Genomic DNA, 18,254 nt, shown 5'->3' on the forward strand with positions numbered 1-18,254 from the left:
TCTACTAATTAGGACTCCTTTCATGGCGAACTTGGCAGTCTGGGACGTTCTACAGATCCTGCCGAGGGGACGCCTGATCGGTGGGGATTCTCCATAACCTCCGTAAGGCTTTCGACTTTCCTTCTCCTCTGGGTATGTGAGCTTGGAAGAGGTCTAGGCCTGGGAGCGAAACAGAGCCGATCAGAACGCACCCTCCACTGCACTAACACTAAAATCACTTCTTACCTTTCAATAGCTCGTATTTTGAGCTACATTCCTTTGTCTTCAAATTGCAATATGAATTTGAAGATTCTGTGAAGTAAGGAGATGAGGATACCACACTACTAGTATTGTTAATGCTCTAACTGCTCGTTAGTACGAGAGCTATATAAACTTCTAAAGGAAGCGTAACTATTCTTTCCTTACATCCTCAAGAAGGAGTTAGCTCAATCAATTCTAACATTACTACAGTTATTATGAATAAATATTAAAATTTTTCCTTACTTGCAAACTATAGAGTGTCTACCAAAAAAATCGGTAGGTATTACACGTAAACAATTCTTCGAAATTTTCGAAGCCAAAGTTATAAAAACAAATTAAATATGCGTATGCCGAACCAAAGATCCAGTACTTCCTGCAAAAAGATAGCCCAGAAGATCGATGGCGATGAAATCCAAAAATCAAGTCAGGAGGAACTGCACGTTGTTTACATTCCAAGCGACAGAAAAAATATGAATAGAAAGCGGGGAATGGTTTCCTAATCCTGCCACCCGGGCAGGACGGTAGATCACCTGACCTACCTGCAGCGTGTGCCGCGAAATTTGAATTTCTTGTCGGGGACGACGGAGTCTTAGCTATGTATATATCTGACAGGTAAGTTGATTGTATGAAAAAACTGAATTTGCTAAATATAAAAGGCTGACTTGGTATTGTCATAACAATACCTTAAATGTTTAAAAATAGGGAAACCCGATTAAATGTAATCAGAATAATCATACTCTCGGTTGTCCTCCGTAGGAGTAACTACGGTATGAGTATATAACTTGAACCATACAACCGCTTGATAGTAATATGACGTAAGGGTAAAAAAATAATATTACTATGATACAACAACGCTTGTTCACCTTACCCGGCAGATATATATCTATATATATATATATATATATATATATATATATAGTTCCATATATATATATATATATAATATATATATCTATATATAGATATATATATATATATATATATATAAGATATATTATATCTGACCTGGTAAGTTTTTTATGAACAAACAATAGAGTATTTTAGGACTTGGACAGCTACCTCCCTACTACATTCTGCCTCGCCGAGGTAGGGAGAGCCATCACGCGGTAGTGTTTGTCAATGAGAAATTATACGCTTATGCGATAGAATGAACACTCATGGCATTATCACTACACTTCACTACACTATTAAAACTTTATAATGCAAACATGATTCCAGGCTATGCAAAGATTTAAGAATCACAGATAGGGTATTACCCTCCAAAGACACTATTGTAGGGCCCGAAGGCATCACAGGTCTTTGGAGGGATAAATTCTACTGGACGGGTAACTTGTGTTACACACCTGGAGGAAGACCTAAACATGTTTCCTACAATTCGCGCACACTGTATGCACTGTATGAGGGTCTACGAAGTTTTTGGTAGCCTAACCTTGCATTCTTCCAACACAACATACTCTGGCCTAGTCGAACTTGATCCAGACATCGTAAGTTTAAGGAAAAATCGAGCCAAAATCAAAACAAATCCACATTAGCGTATGCCTAACCACCGATCCAAATCAAATAACCAAAAATCAATCGGGATACTCAAGTGACAAAAGAGTTCCAAAATTCCAATGACGGAGGTGCAGAAAACACTTGTTTGGCTGCACTGGCAACAGAAAATATCTGACAGAAAATGGGAATGGTTCCTTACGCCCGCCTCCCAGCGGCGGAATGGGGTGGGTACTACCACCTGGCCGATCCACTGCGTGTGCCGGGAGTTTTGAAATTCTGTCGGACTTCGGAGAATACAGCTATATATATATCTGGCAGGTAAGATTCACAACAGTTTTTGAAAGTAAATTGTATTTTTCCTAACTATACGAACCTGAGGTCCTTTTCATAAGGAACCACTTGCAGCGCAGCTGGAACTCGGTCGTAAGGTAGTTAGGCAATAACTGCTTGTCTGATAGTTTGGGAGTCCTGCCCGACTGGACGTAAACATTCCACTTTGCTTTAGGCCCAGGAACAGATTGTGGGGTGGCATGAGGTGGGCCTATATGTAAAGGACCTCAGGTTTGTATAGTTAGGAAAAATAAAATTTACTTTCAAAAATTGTGATTTGTTCCTACATGTTATACAAACCATCAGTCCTTTACAGACTGGTGTTCAGCCATCCAAGGTTCCCTCCTTGGTCATAAGAGCAAGGGGGAGAGCCTTGCCTCTGTCCAGTGATCAGAGTGAAATCACTGCAAGACCAATAGCCAGACCTCTGGACCAATTCATAAGAGGGAGGCATGTGTAACCTCTTATGAATAGCAAACAAGAACTTATAGTCGGAAGTAAGAGGACAAATATATCGTATTGGGTTTGTCTCTTATGGCTGTCCACTTCCACCTTGTTAGAGAAGGGACAGATACGTGCTTCTATCCCTTATGAAAGGAAAAGAATGGAGCTCAGTCACATAGCTTACCTGGAGAGGGAGCTTACCTGCATCGTCGCCCTCTCCAGCATGTAACGACCATCACTCCCTGCCCGAGGAAAAGGGAAAAGAAAAGAAGAGAGGAAGAGAAGCCAGTCACACTCTCATTCACCCTTCATTCACACGGTCACCAGAAGGACAAGGTGCAACCTTGTCCCATTAGAGGAGCTGGGTAAGCTACACAACTTGTTGAGCAACCACCAATGGTCCCAAGGAAAAAGTGTCCAAGGACCTGTGAGCAATATCCTGAAGGTAGAAGGAGATGAAGGTGGTCTGGTTGGACCACAATCCTGCTTTCAGCACCTGCGATACCGACAAGTTCTTGCGGAACGCAAGGGTAGGACCAACACCTCTAAGTTCGTGGGCTCTCGGACGAAAGGTACCAGTGTCGAAACCCCTTTATGAGTAGTATGCTTTTCTGATTACCTCACGAAGCCAGAAAGAAATAGTGTTCTTGGACACTTCTTGCTTGTTACCCCGTTTGTGCTAAACAAAGAAGCATCGACACTCAGGCCTGACATGACGAATTCTCTTCAGATAGCGCCGTAGCACTCTAACAGGACAAAGTAGCATCTCTTCCGCATCATTACCAGTAAAGTCCTCTAGGGAGGGGATCATAAAGGACTCGAATTTATCGTCAGGGACCGAGGAATTCTGAGACTTCGCTACGAAATCTGAGACAAAATCGAGCATAACTGATCCCCATCCCCTCGAGTGTTTAACATCAAACAAGAGACCTAGAAGTTCCCCTACTCTCTTCACCAACGCCAGGGCCAGCAGAAAGATGGTCTTGAGGGTCAGATCCCTGTTTGATGACTCTCGGAGAGGCTTGTAGGGTCCACGAGTCAACTCCTTAGGACGAGTCACATCCCACTCAAGGGGCCTAAGTTCCCTGGGTGGGGCAAGACCTCTCAAAGCTCCTCAAGGAGGGATATTTCCATGGAGGAGGAAATATCTACACCCCGCAGCTTTAGGACTAAGGCTAAAGTAGCCCTATATCCCTTAACTGCCGAAACGGAGAGGAGCTTCTCTCAGCGAAGAAAGACTAGGAAATCCACTACCTGCTGAAGAGCGATTCTGAGCCGAGAGAGAGACCCTGTCTACGACCACAGCCACAGAAAACGGACCACTTTCCCTGGTATACCGCTGGAGGACTGTCTGAGGTATCCTGCCATCTCTCTTGCTGCTCAGCAAGAAAAGCCTCTCGCTCACAAGAGATGTTGGATAACCATCAGCCTTGAAGACACAGGAAATGTAATGCAAGGTGGTACAGTTCCACGTGTTGTGGCACAGCAGGTTGTGCCATGGGGAATCTCCCACGTTGCCTCCCGAGAGAAGAGCCAGCAGGTCTGGATACCAAACGGCCTGAGGCCATTTGGGAGTCCCACAATCAACTGAAGGTTGCTGGTGACCAGTGCCCTGCTGATCACCTTGCAAATCAGACAGGACAGGGGAAAGGCGTACACTTCGAGGTTGTCCCACGGGTGCTGGAATGCGTCCTCTGCAGCTGCCCCATGAGTCCAGCATGATGGAGAAGAAAACCGGGAGTTTTCTGTTGTGCCGGGGTGGTTGAACAGATCCCCTACTGGACGCCCCACTAGTTCCAGGACGATGATGTGAAGGTGCTTGTTGTGTCGATCCCACACGTCTGAAACCAGCAACTCCATCCAGGTGTGCGCCCCGACCCTCGATCCATGCGTCCTAAGAACAGACTTATCTCTGGAGGTGCAGTGTGTGCCACTGCACTCCTATTAGAGGTTCTGTCCTCTAGCCACCAGGCTAAATCCTCCCTCACGTTCTCCGTGAGAGGAACTAGGAAGGATTGCGGATCCCACCTGCCTGTGACCACACTCCTTCAGTCAACATTGCAGAGACCACAGGTGAAGACGCCTGTGAGGACTAACTTCTCTAGGGACGACAGGTGACTGATCACGACTTGCCAAAGCTGAGCTGGCTGTTCCTGTAATGACAGAAATCGTAGAGCTGCCTGCCTGAACCTGCTGATCCTCGAGTCTGCGGGGAAAACTCGTCCTGCTACCGTGTTGATCAGCATGCCCAGGTACTTTATCCTCTGTTTGGGGGAAGAGTCCGACTTCTCGAAATTTATCACGATCCCCAGATTGCAACAAAAGTTGAGGAGGCAATCTCTGTCCTGTAGCAACTGCGAGCGAGAGCTCACCAGGACTAACCAATTGTTGAGATACCTCAAAAGACATATCCCAACCGAGTGGGCCCAAGCTGACACCAGTGTGAACACTCGTGTGAACACCTGAGGGGCTGGGTCGAAAGTCTGAAACAAAGTGCCCTGAATTGGAACACTGTCCTGTCGAGGATAAAGCATAGGTACTTCCTGGAGGACCAATGGATGGGTATTTAAAAATATGCATCCTTCAGGGCCACCGAAAGCATGAAATCGTTCTCCCTGATGGAATTGAGCACGGAACGTGCAGTTTCCATCATGAATTGATCCTGGTGAACGAATCGGTTCAAAGAAGAGAGACCTATCACCAGTCTCCAGGCCCCCGCCCCCCATAGACTTCACCAGGAAAAGCCAGGCTGTAAGAAACCTGTGACGGTTCTCGCATGATTTCCACAGCTCCCTTGCTCAGCATAGTTTGCACTACTTCCTTGAGCGCTACGTCCCTGGCTGAACCGGGAACATACGTCTGGTGATGGACCGGATGAGAAGTGAGGGGTGGCCTCGACTCGAAGGGGAGAAGATATCCCTCCCAAAGTATATCTACTACTTAGGCCTCGGCTAGGTAGCGCTGCCATGTTGGCCAATGGCTCACCAGGTACCCCCCAACTTTCAGCAGCGAGGGGGAACGCTGTCCCTAGCGTTTCCCCTTTCACTTACCTCCCTTCCGGCGAGAGGAGGAGGGCTGACGCTCGCCTCTCAAAGTGAAGGAAGGCGGAGTCTTTCCCTGTGGCCCCCTTCGACAGAGCAGAGGTCTTGGGGGCAAGACCAAGGCCTAGCCGCAGTTGAATGAGATGGCCCAGATGTCTTCGTAACTCCCTGGTGTACTAAACGGTAGCTATCTTCAGCTCTGTTTTTCCATCGCAGCGTCCACCATCTCTCTAGGGAAGAGAGAGGAGAAACCCAGCATGGTTCCATTCTTAGATCCAATGCCAACTCCGAGCCAGCCAACCTGGATACTGATTCAGGACAGTATCCCTACCTCCTAAGCACCAGGTTGGCCCACAGGTTGTCATCTGGTGGGGCCAGGTAGGAGATAGCCCTACCCCAGACTGACAAAGTCTCCTGAAAGCTGAGTCTTCTCCAGGAGTTACCAGTCCCGAAGAGGCTGCAACTTTGGATACTGTGAGGGACCACAGATCCAGCCAGGAGACGGCCTGGAAGGCTGCCATAGCGGTAGACTCCAAAGCCGCTGCCTCTTGCTGTGTGAACCAGAGTTCTCGGACAGCAGGTGTTGTGGAGGCAAGCCAGGAGTTAGACGAGCTAATTCCGGGTCAACCTGTTTGGTTGGCAAAGGGGTTTCTCCGAAGGCATGTAGAAAAACGCCACTGACGAGGCAGAGGAGGGGGAAGCAAGCATTGTCTGACCTGCTGGACCTAAGCGAAGCCTCTTGTCCTGAGGCAAGAGTGTTCACCTGGTCCAGCACACCGTCAGCCAAGGAGGACCATGGAAGCCCTACAGAAGCTCTGGGTTCCTTCTTAGGCCCCCAGAATGACTAACCGGGAGGGGCAGTCAGAGGGAGCAACCATTGATCCTTCCACGAGGTCATTGTGATGATGAATCAGCGCAATGACCTCCGCAAAAGACCTCTCTATCTCCACTGACAGTGTCCTGAGGCGATGGACCGTCAGATCCATCCAGGCCACGTCCCTCCTGAGATACTCTTCCTTCAGCGGGAAAAACCTCATCAGACCCCCTGTGATCTACTCTGACCACTTGAGCATATGACCTCTTGGGTCCTAAGACCAAACTGGACACATATGCTCTAATGGATGGATCGTGAGGAGTGCCCCCTAGTCACCATGCTCCTCCCGGTGTATCCCGAGGAAGTTGAAGGGACAGGTGAAGCAGATCTGACGCTCCCGCTCTGTTTACCAGCAAACTGGTGGATGGAGAGGGCTGCAGGCGATCACCAACCGGCGATGATGATGGGTCTGCAGGTCTAGATGAGTGTTCTCCCTGTGGCGAAGCGCTCTACCGGCTGCCCAGACCGTCCAATCATGCTGGTGTGATCGACGGTCTGGTGACGGGTAGCGTCCACAAACACAACGAGAGAGGGCACTGTCATCTCAACGAGCACAGTCCCAGAAGCAGCCAAAGCTGTTCCTGGACACTGGGGGGACCTCCACCCGGTCTAATCCTCATGTACGGTCCCACAAGGGACCATCACGTCTACCCTGGGTAACCGGACAATTGTTACGGGAACGATCACAGCTAGGCAAGAATCACCTGGGTGACTCCCATCTTCCTTCTGCCCCGTGCCGGAGTCCTGACGGTGAGCGTACTCAGCGCCACAGACCCTAGCTGCACGTTCACCTGTAGGTGACTGTACACTCGGTGAAACTTGCTCATGAGTACCCAAGACGGTTCCCGGCCAGAAGCAGAGCCTCAAGAGCCAGGAGCAGAAGTACCGGCAGTTGCTGGTACCTCTGCTGTCCCCCGCCGCCCTGCTAATCCCTGGGGACGGTGAGGGGGTTCCTATTCCCGAAGGAATGGGAGGACAAGCGGAAGGCCCACTTGTCTCACCGGAACAATGAGACAGGCCCTTAGAAGTCCCAGAAACAAGACTTCTGTGGGGGGTGGGGGGTGAGACACCGTCTTCTTCTTCAGCCAGGCAGCCTCAAAAGGAGAAGTGGGGTAGGCAGCAGATGGCGAAGATGTAGGTAAAGAAGACAATGATGACACCTCCCACTTCTTAGACTTTTTTTCCCAGCTTCCTCAGAACAGCAGAAAGATCCCCACCCACCAGGACGGGGCTGCAGCAGCTGCCGAAGCAGCGGGATCCACCATGGCTTGGGACAGAGGAACTGATGCTGTAGCAGCACTCCCACAGGCAGGAACAGGGGCGACAGGCACGGCAAACAGTAACAGGATGGGAGTCCAGGGGCGAGCTCTTTGGGCACTCAAAATCAGGAGGGGGAGCGAGGACAGCATAGCTGACCTTACCTTACAGACCTTACATCTTATTCGGGTTGCCCCCAGGTCCCTCAGTATGAGGCACCACTAATGTCTACCAGAGTTGCTAATACATCTTCCGGTATATTGCATCTTCCAATCTTGGATGGTCTGGGATGCATTTTAGATATTTGTCGAGCTTATTCTTAAACGCATCTACGCTCACTCCTGTTATATTCCTCAGATGAGCTGGCAACGCATTGAATAGACGCTGCATTATCGATGCTGGTGCGTAGTGGATTAATGCCCTGTGTGCTTTCCCTTAATTTTCCTGGTATAGTTTTGGGCACTATTAATCACCTCTGCTTGCTCTTTCTGATATTTTTAGCTCCATGATGTTTTCAGCTATTCCTTCATCTGTTTCCATGCCTGAATTATCATGTAGCGTTCTCTTCTCCTTTCTAGACAATATAATTTTAAGGATTGTAGTCTTTCCCAGTAGTCAAGGTCCTTAACTTCTTCTATTCTAGCCGTAAAGGACCTTTACTGGAGGAGGAGTGGGAAATATTCCACCCTCGATGTATGCAGCACTGGTGCAACTGCAGCAGATGGAGTGGCCGATGTTATGTGCTGGGTATACACCAGATGTGGCTGTGTTGCATACCCAGTGTTGAGATGGTTGTGGTCCGTCCACCTCAACTTCTTGGATACCATGAGTCACTGGTACTGCTGCCAGATGATTTAGCAGTCCCTGAAGAGAAGGAGTGCCAGGCAGATTCAGGGTACGCCATACTGCCACGATCCCCACCCGCAGTGTTAGACGTACCTGAGGGAGCAAAAGTCTGGTTAATCGAGGGAGTTCCTGTTCGCCCAGAAGGGGAAGTATCCCCTCCTGAGCTAACAGAAGTTCCCGAGTACAACTCCAAGTCGGCATGCCTCCCTCCATCCTCTGTACTCGACACGTCGAGAGAAGAAGCGGAAGGAGAGATGTCCCCCAAAGGGGAAAGAGCGAGACGGGGAAGTTTGCAGAAGGAAGGAAAGAAGACGACATATTGGTGACCAAGGGAGTCGAAGGAGAACCTCCTCCGACGCCTTGAAAGACTTATGCAGCTTCTTCCTTCCCTCATATCTCTCCCACTGCTTTTCCAAAACGCACTCATCCCCTCGGCACCTCGCACAAAGGGCGTGAGAGTCAACATCAATACTTGAGTGAAACGCTCCACATTTCCTGCCCCCTAATCCAGGACGCAATTGCCGCATAGATGGGGGGCGAGAGGGCTTATCTAATTAGTGGGTTTGCATATCAATACACAAACACACAAAACAATCACAATTATAACAATCAAAAAGAAAGTTGTAAAGATCTCACGACAGAGGCGGGGAGAGAGAATTTCTGCACACGGACGGCGGTTCGAAAGCAAGTGGATATTTGTGTTCAGTTGGGCGGGGGGACTCCTGACTATCGGACAAGCAGTTACTGCTTAACTACCTAGTTATTAGAATCTTACGACAGAGTTCCAGCTGCACTGAAAGCAATTCCTTATGCAAAGGACCGATGGTTTGTATAACGTGTGGGAAAAAATATATTTTTTTTTAATAACCTGATCATGAGTGACCGTAAGCATCCAAGTGACAAATATTCTCAAGACTGTACTACACAATTGCTTTACATGGTTAACTGCATGAAAATGGAATATGAATACAGTAGTCTACATTGTTATTATCATACTACTCTTGTTATTGGTACATACTCTTACCACTTATCGGAATTATGAAAAAGTCCTGTTTAAAAACTACATGTGAACCAATAAATAAACTTAATTTTCAAGCAAACGATTAGGCTTTACGAAAAGTTTTAAATAGGCTGGATATGGTATTAAATGAGTAACCCACATGACAGGGAGAAAAAAGATATCTGTAATATTTCAAACTTGAGGAAAAGGCAGACAGGATTTGGGTAAATTGGATGTTATTGAGGAAAGAGATGGAAATATATTGTATAGGGATGAAGACATTAAGAAAGAGCTGGAGAAAGTATTTTGAACAACTTTTTAATACTGAAATGAGCAAAAAATACTTTTGCAATGCCAACCATTACTGTTTCAAAATCAAGAATGCAACTGCACATGGAAATATTGCTATGGAGGTTTTTATCATAATAAAACTGCCTGAGGATAGAAAAATATGAATACTGTATAAGGAAAACTTAACTACTATAAATGAGAGACAGCTTATGTCAACGATTAAATAAACTTAGCACACCACTCAATGGAGTGATAACCCACCACACCAAAAGTTAGGAAAACCACATAGGTAAAAATTATTACCCTTCTCGCCTCTTGTTTATCTCTTCGTACAGGTGATCTTCCTTCACTGGCCCTAGCCCGTGTTAATGGTGGGCTTCCAGGAATTGAGGGAGGAGAATTGGTGCCTCTGTTTTTTATTGCTGGGTCGAGCAGTAGCTGCAGATTCCATTTTTGTTGGAGCGCTTGACAGTGTTTACTAGTGTTCTGTTAAGAACGGATAAAAATAACTGTAGAAACATCTTTTCAGAAGCATACGCAATGCATAAATAAAATCTTCTTTTAAGTAACAATTATGACTTTTTTTTTTTATTTTTTTTTTGTCTTCATGTTTTTAAAAGTACCCATAGTAGAATTATAGCTTGCATTAATCTGTGCCAAAGGTTTTGTGCCAAATATGATAAGCTACTGAAAAAGTTTTTTGTAAGTACATGAAACCATCTGCCTGGAAACTGGTAACATGAAGTTTTCATATTAAAACTAATATTGTAATACTTAACTGAACACCTGAATTCGCAAATAATCCCACTTAGTCCGAACAGGCTCTCAATTACCAATCACACTAGTGGGAAAATTAAATAGCCAGCATTGCTAACACTGCAGGTAAAATCTTGTCACTTGAGCTACCATCACAGACAGTTGGCAACATTGACAGGTGAGTGCCGATACTCCTACCTTCATCAATTGCTTTATTCAAGTTCAAATTGATGTGGGGAAGGAGGGTGGGAATTGATCAGGTTAAATACATGACTCACCCTCACGGTAAATACATATCTCGTCCTCACGTTAAAGGGCGAAAGTATGTAAATAATAAAAATGTTGGCATACCTTTGCCGCTGACTAACACAAAGTAGAAAGGCGGCTATAAAGGTATCACAAATTTATTTAAAAAAAAAAAAAAAAAAGAAAAAGAAAGATCCACCACGAATATAATCAACAGCCAGTAAACACACATCTTCATCGGAAGACGGCCAAAGGCAAAGTGGAGTGTTTACATCCGGGCAGGGTGGCCTACCCGCCTGCCACACGGTAGTTAGCCTAGTGCCTAACCACCTTGTTCAAGAACTTAATGGCCATAATTCCAGGTACGCCGAAAGTAATTCCTTATGTAAAGTAGGAACAACCTACCTAACCTTTCCTAAAATACCATCCTAACCTAACCTAACCTAGCCGGGGAGGGTTGGTCCCATCCCCTCCCTTCACAAGTAACACTAAACCTTGGAAACAACTACCTACTAGGTACCTAGGTATAGCCTAAGGTGGTGTTAAGATACAGATCCTGGCGTTCTGCAAACTACCTAGGTAGGTAGCACCCAATAGAGTTTAGTACAACATTTTTCTAAAACTTGTGGAACTGACTGAATGACTACCTCCGTAGTTAGGTAAGTAGCCTATTGGTAATAGCGAGGTAGCCTAGCTAGTATCCTACCTAAGTACTACTACCTGCTACCTACTACTATAGGTACCTACTAGGTAAGTACCTTGATAGTGAGACATTTTATGAGATCCCCTTCTAAACTTATTCTAGTAGTAGGAGTCTAAAGTAAAACTATAATAACCACCAATGATAATGCACCTACGTCATTGGCGCAATTACGGCGTTAAAATTCGCAGGCTTCTAGGCAATCCCAAAATAGTTTAGTGTAGCCTGTACTACACAGCAGTCTACCGTGATGTATTGTTCCTGTACATATTCTAAGTTGTGTTGTTTCGGTGCGTTCATTCCTGATTATTTTTCACAGTACTTCAAGAACTCATCGTCCTTACGGTACTAAGTAAAACAGGAAATCTTTTTAAATACGTGAGAAACTCTAAATAAGTTATTTATATGCAACATAAATGATTATTAATCTTATCACAGCGAAGCTCACACTTCATCTTGTACATAAAACTGAACAGTACCGAAATTTGAGAACGCACTATAAAGCATTCATGCACAGTGCGGTGTGACCTGAGTCTAGCCGTCGCTATGTGACAAAGCATCGTGTATGCGTCATGATTCACTTGAGAAAATAGGTATTCCAAAAATATAAATTCAAAATGTCTATATAACAAAGTGCATAACATGTTCCTGAACATTTAAGGCCTGGATAAGAAAACATATAATAGATGATTGAGTGACATTTTGATAGTACTAGTTTTCCTTATACATCTTGCTCATTTGGCCAATTGACATTTATAGTAGATGCCGTCAGAATTTGTCTTTGTCTAACACGACAGATTTCTGTGGATGTTATAAAAATCCATGCTATAGCTCTCATCTCTCTACTACCGCTTTTGTATCAGTTAGCACTCGCGTAGGCGCACACACCAATATTTGCAAATGCAAAGCCCTTATCATTTATGAACCAGAACCGTTTAAGACCATATTGAAAATCCAAGCTTCATCTTTAACAGGGAGGTAAATATAAAACTAATTGCGAATATACTTTAAATTTCATAATTCTGTATAGAGAAATAAAAGAAGGGAGGTTGTCAAATGTATATATACACATAGATATATATATATATATATATATATATATATATATATATATATGTATATATATAAGGTATAATGGGCAAAAATAACTAAACAAGCACAACCAAAGGCAAACCAGAATGGGCTGGAGAGCTGTTTTATAGACTATTATCGAAACCTACTACTATTATAAAACCAAATGTTGTCTGCCCCGCCAACTGTGTTTGAAGACCAGGTCGTGGATTAAGCTGCCAATTTATTTCGGATAACGTTGTTATCTATACCTGACAGTCCTTTATTAGGTAAGAGTGATTACTTTAGTAACGAGTGTTTATGTTTTTATTTAAAAGTAGTATTTGATGTGAGCCACACTCTTGTCCGATAGCCTAGGTAGTAAGTAGTGGCCTACCATGTCGGAACTTGTATCCGACGTAAGGACCACAGTGTTACTTATAGGAGCTAGAGTGTACACTAATAAAGAACTGGCAGCAGTTTGTGAATTTTTTAACTATTATGATAGTTTTTTTCAAGTAATCTGGTAGATTTATGGTAAAACTAGACTTTTACCTACTAGGGGAAACAACGACTGGACTAGGGTAGATCATCACAGCAGGCCACGCATGGCCAGCTACCATCAATGCAAGCCACCCTCCGAAAAAGTACAGAAATTATAACGCGTCCTGACACCCGAGATGGGCATCAGTCGCGACTTGTTTGTTGGTGAGAAACGGAGCTAAAGACCTCTACTCTCCTTTCGAAGTAAGTATTTTCCCCAAAGTTAGAAATTAAGGCCAAATTTTAAGATTTAAACAGATTTAAACAGAGGGTACTGAAAACGGTCTCAAACGTAGTGGAAACCTCACCAAAACGCGTTTCAACATTTTTACTTACAACTCGAGGTATTTAGAAGATTGACGCCATCTCGATGTTTACGGAGTAGCTTGTGTCAATAAACTAACCATTCCTGTGATAATCCGCACACCACTTGTACCCACAGACGCTGGAGCACTTTTATCACAACAATCGAAACACGATTTCTCATCAACAACAAGCCAGGGGTAAACAGCTGTTTGGGGTTAGAAGATGACGAGAAGCGCTGCTTGGCTTTTAATTTTAAATAAGTAGTAAAACATCAATATTTTACATATTATGATGATTAATTTGAAAATATTCGTTATTGAAAAAGTAACTCGACTCTGACTCAAATTTAAGTAATTATTTTTCTGAATTAGAACGTTCTTTCAAGTTCTGTATTATGACGTCACGACATCTTGACTTTCGTACCTATTGTAAATAATTGCTATACTCAACTGTCATTGCAGAACAGTTTACCAGTTATTCGTGCAGATTGTTATCAGCTATACATGTAATTGTTATAATCGTAATGCGCATATATATCTTTATTATTTACTTTTTGGATATATGAAGATGTTTTACTGCTGGATTATCTCCGTAGTGTGACGCAATCGTTTTTTTTCGGTCCATGGGCCTCTGTCTGTTTTCGCACCATAAGAAATTATGGGGGGCCGAATTTTGCAATGACCAGAAAGTCGTTAAAAGAGGAAAGGTTAGCATTGAGGGGCATATGTTTTGACTGAGAAAAATACAAATTTATTCAATAGCTAGCTTGTAAAAAAATACTTGGTTATAAAAACTTGATTGACAACTAAGCAGCATGTCTACTATGGGTTTCAGAGACAGTGCAAGCACGTTTTTGGGCAATACCTATTTCTGTAACGAACACTCGTAACAGAGCGAGATTTTTCTTTAGTGCATTACCCCCAGTGCCGTAATTTATAAGGGTATCGTGAATCACTAATCGTAAAGAATAACTACACTTGTCCTTGTACTAATAGACAAACTCCATTATCCAGAAATGGATAGGAACACACCAGTAAACAGCTGCACCTACCCTCTCCCCCCACCTCCACCGCCACCCCTGTCCTTCTTCCTTCCTTCACCTTCCCTTCTCTCTCTCTGAAAGTTGTTGCAGTTTAAACTTATTTTCTATGATTTTTTTCCATCTATCTATCTAATATAGTAGTTTACATTGGTGGATAATATCTAACGATTCACTCGGTTGTTACCTGCCCATTGACCGATATATTTATACACTGATCCACTCAACTCTCTCTCTCTCTCTCTCTCTCTCTCTCTCTCTCTCTCTCTCTCTCTCTCTCTCTCTCTCTCTCTCTCTCTCTCTCTCTTTCTTTTATCGTAATTCGAAAAATTGAACAAGAAAATATATTTCATACTTGTATAGCATTAATTAAATACTTTCAAGTTTTTTAATTCAGTCGTAATGATGAATGTAGGTGCATCTAACTAGTGCTCGCAAAATAGTTAAGCAGGACATAGGTATGTAAAATTTAAAATGAGAGAGAGAGAGATGAGAGAGAGAGAGAGGACGGAATAGGAAGGGACATTAAAATACCTGGAATGAAAATCCCTATAATCCAATAATTATAGCCTCAGGGTTTGTCTCGAAAACCATTCAAAGGTCTGTCACACAAGTGTAAAGTTGTTTTGAAATTTGGCAGATGTCTCCTCATAGCAATTTTATCATTATTGCATTGACTATGACAACTAGAATTCATGGAAACAGTTTATAATCAATGGAACGGCGTATGTGTGAAGCCTCCACTAATGTGGCAACGATGATTTTGCCATTCTTAGCATGCAAACATTAAAGCATGCAAACATTAAAGGTTACATTTATTTCTGGCATACGATTATTTAAGAAATTCAAAATACTAATAAAGACTGAAATCAATGAAAAGTGCTAGCAAAAACAAAAAAGCAAAAAAAAAAAAAAAAAAAAAAAAAAACGTAGTCTTTCCTCTATGCACTTTTCCGTATTCGTTCCTCTATGGTTTTCGGCAGCCAGATGTACGAAAACGTTAGAAACATTTGATTTTATCTACGTTAGAAATATCTGTAATTTTTCGGGGTAAATTTGGTTCAAAAAAAGGGATAATATACATTGAATAAATCAAAATTTTTAAATAACAAGTAAATTTAAAACTAAATAACGAGTAAAGTAAACAGTAGGAATAAAACTTTGCAGTTTTCGTCGTCTGTCGTCGTCTGCTGTTTGTAATTGTGTTTTATGGCGCGCGCGCTTAGAAAACAGGAACAGCAACGGGTTTAAAGTGCAATGTGGAGTGAACTGAGACCAAATGTGTATAATAAACAATCAAATAAGCACTTGTGGAGTTTCAGTTGTGATGGCAGTAAGGATAAAAAACCGCCGATTACAAGGTAAGAATGAATTCAGTTCCAACCATAACCCCGGGAATAACAAGTTTCATACTTTCACTAATATAGGCAACAAAATGTTTTTTGTTTTATTGTGCTGATTACAACTGCAATCTTGAGTAAGATCAATAAACGTTACATACATACGCTAACATTGTTCAAATGAGTGCCTGGGAAGGCTGGGGCCAAAGATGGTGTCCGTCACTGATGAGAACCGTCCATGAAAAACGTAGCCGCCATATGGATTTCAAAACTGCCTTGAAAACATATTTTACGAAGAGCTCACATGCTTATTTTTAGTTCCTATGGGGCTTTCATATATCACAATATGTTGACGAAACTTCAGTCTTTTAAATGGTATGCTTAGAGTTGCAATGTATTCATGTTTCACCAATTAAAATATCGAGTGAATAAGACCCGTTCACCGTGATGAGGGGTTGGCCTGTACTGATGTTTCCCCATAGAGGATACAGTTTTCCACCGTGTGTGAAGCCACCCCTCCAAAAAAAGTATACTTTAACACATCCTGACCAGGGTTGCCAAGTTGGCAACTTTGGTGCCAAAATCCCGAAAGTTGGAAACTTTCTGAGGTGGTTGGCAACCGAATTTTGTGGTTGGCAACTACCACCGAAATTGGCAACTTGTTGGCAACTTTCGTTATCAAAAATATATTGTTGCTTTTTTGAACGATTGTTGCGAAATTTCTACAGCAAAGTCCACAATTATGCTTTGCCGCTTATCATCAGAGCCAGAATAGTTTCGAGAATAACAGGATCATAGGAAAATTGACGTAGACCTAGCTTATAAGGGCGTATGCCTTTTTGTCGGTTTACGCAGCTTATGAGTTTGAATTATAGGCCTATCATATATTCAACTGTTTTATTTTGGTTCTTGTGTTTATTCTTGTTTTTTGTTGCTGCTGTTATAGTGCTTAAGTGTCTTCGAAAATTTTTCATATAGTATCCTAACATTGCAGGATAAACATAGACCTATTCATAAAATATTGACGCAAAGAATTATCTGCCTACTCGTTAACTGAAATTTAGTAATGCTTTCATTAAAAAGTAATCGAGATCTTCACGAATATTGTCAGCGCTAGAATAACCTCCTAACAACAAAGAGAGAGAGAGAGAGAGAGACTCATTAAGAATCCCGCCCCAAAACCAATGATTCACGGGGCTACTCGCAGTCGCAGACTGGTTTGGATCATCGCATACATAAACTTTCAGCTGTCATACATTTTTCTAATCTGTTAAGTATCTTATGATGCCTTCCAACCATAGCCTTCATTCTCATAGAACACTAAAGCAGCCTTATATTTACTCGTCACAGTATATAATTTATCCTTTTAGTAAATATATTTTCAGTAGAGTTTATTGAAAACAGTTAAAGCTGAGCATCCTAAAATTTGCCCCATCCACGTATGTATGTGTATGTGCTCTTGCTTATAAGTGTACATTCCACTTGTTCCGCATACTAATACAAACCATCGGTCCCCTTTAACAATAGGAGTAGCTAGCGGCAGCTGGAACGGTCGTAAGGCTTCGAACAAGGGGAGAACGGTAGTTAACTGCTTGTCCGACAGTCGCGCGCCGCGCGACTGGGAGGTAAACAAATCACTTTTGCTTTCGGCCGCTGGGTGTGAAGGACGTGTTCGTCATCGCTCTCTGCCCGCTTCAAAATCGTCGTATGCTTTGTTTATATTGTGTTTTCTACTAATGGTTTGTTTGACTTGAAATGAAACTGTAAGTACACTGTTTTTCATTTTTCATTACCTTAATTATGAACCCACATGGAGTTATCGCCGTAGATGCGGCGATTTCCTCTCTTTTCATGAATTGAACCCTTGAATTATTTGGTCCTCTGTGTCGAGGGCGGGACGCGCTCGCGCCGAGTCATGTATTTTGGGCGGAAGTGGTAATTGAAAAATGTAAGTACTCTTTTCATTATATTTTTGGCCTGTGCGTTCGTTACCGAGAGTGTGATTGCGCTCGGCACGAGCCTTTTAATTTTGTATAATAGAATGCAATGAAAGTGTTATTCGCCAATTGCAATATTCTTTTCATTTTCATTATTTATTTGCATGAAATTTAAAATTGGATCAATTTTCGTTCTTACCCGGGAATTGATCCTTACGATTTTTTGATTGTGAAAATGAAATGCAAGTGCAGTATTCTGTTTCATTTTTCATATATATGATAGATCATTTTATTGGATCAAGTTTCCGTTTCTTACCCGGGAATTGATCTTTTCCCCTTAGTTCTATGAAGAATCGCAAGGCAGTATTCGTTTATTTTCATTCTTTTCACTGCTGTGCGGGGGTAGGGGAAGCGAAGGTCTGCCAGGAAGTCGTCGGAAAGCTCTCCCGCGATCCTTGGTATCCGATTCTTCGTCTTCCTTCCTGCCCCCCGCTCAGCTTCTTCGTTGTATTTTGTTGTT

The 18,254-nt window shown here is 43.1% G+C and overlaps 2 protein-coding genes across 2 annotated transcripts in view; both read right to left on the reverse strand.

The window, feature by feature from the left end:
* LOC135210186 (torsin-1A-interacting protein 2-like) overlaps positions 1-11,797 on the reverse strand; it is a 181,248-nt gene extending 169,451 nt beyond the window's left edge. The window contains exon 1 of the mRNA XM_064243018.1: positions 11,677-11,797. The gene's annotated coding sequence lies outside the window, so the exon portion shown is untranslated. The remainder of the gene's footprint in view (positions 1-11,676) is intronic.
* Positions 1-18,254, reverse strand: part of LOC135210377 (uncharacterized) — a 95,917-nt gene that overhangs the window by 52,248 nt on the left and 25,415 nt on the right. The gene's annotated exons all lie outside the window — the stretch shown is intronic.

This window comes from Macrobrachium nipponense, chromosome 39 (genome assembly GCF_015104395.2).
Source record: "Macrobrachium nipponense isolate FS-2020 chromosome 39, ASM1510439v2, whole genome shotgun sequence".
NCBI lineage: Eukaryota > Metazoa > Arthropoda > Malacostraca > Decapoda > Palaemonidae > Macrobrachium > Macrobrachium nipponense.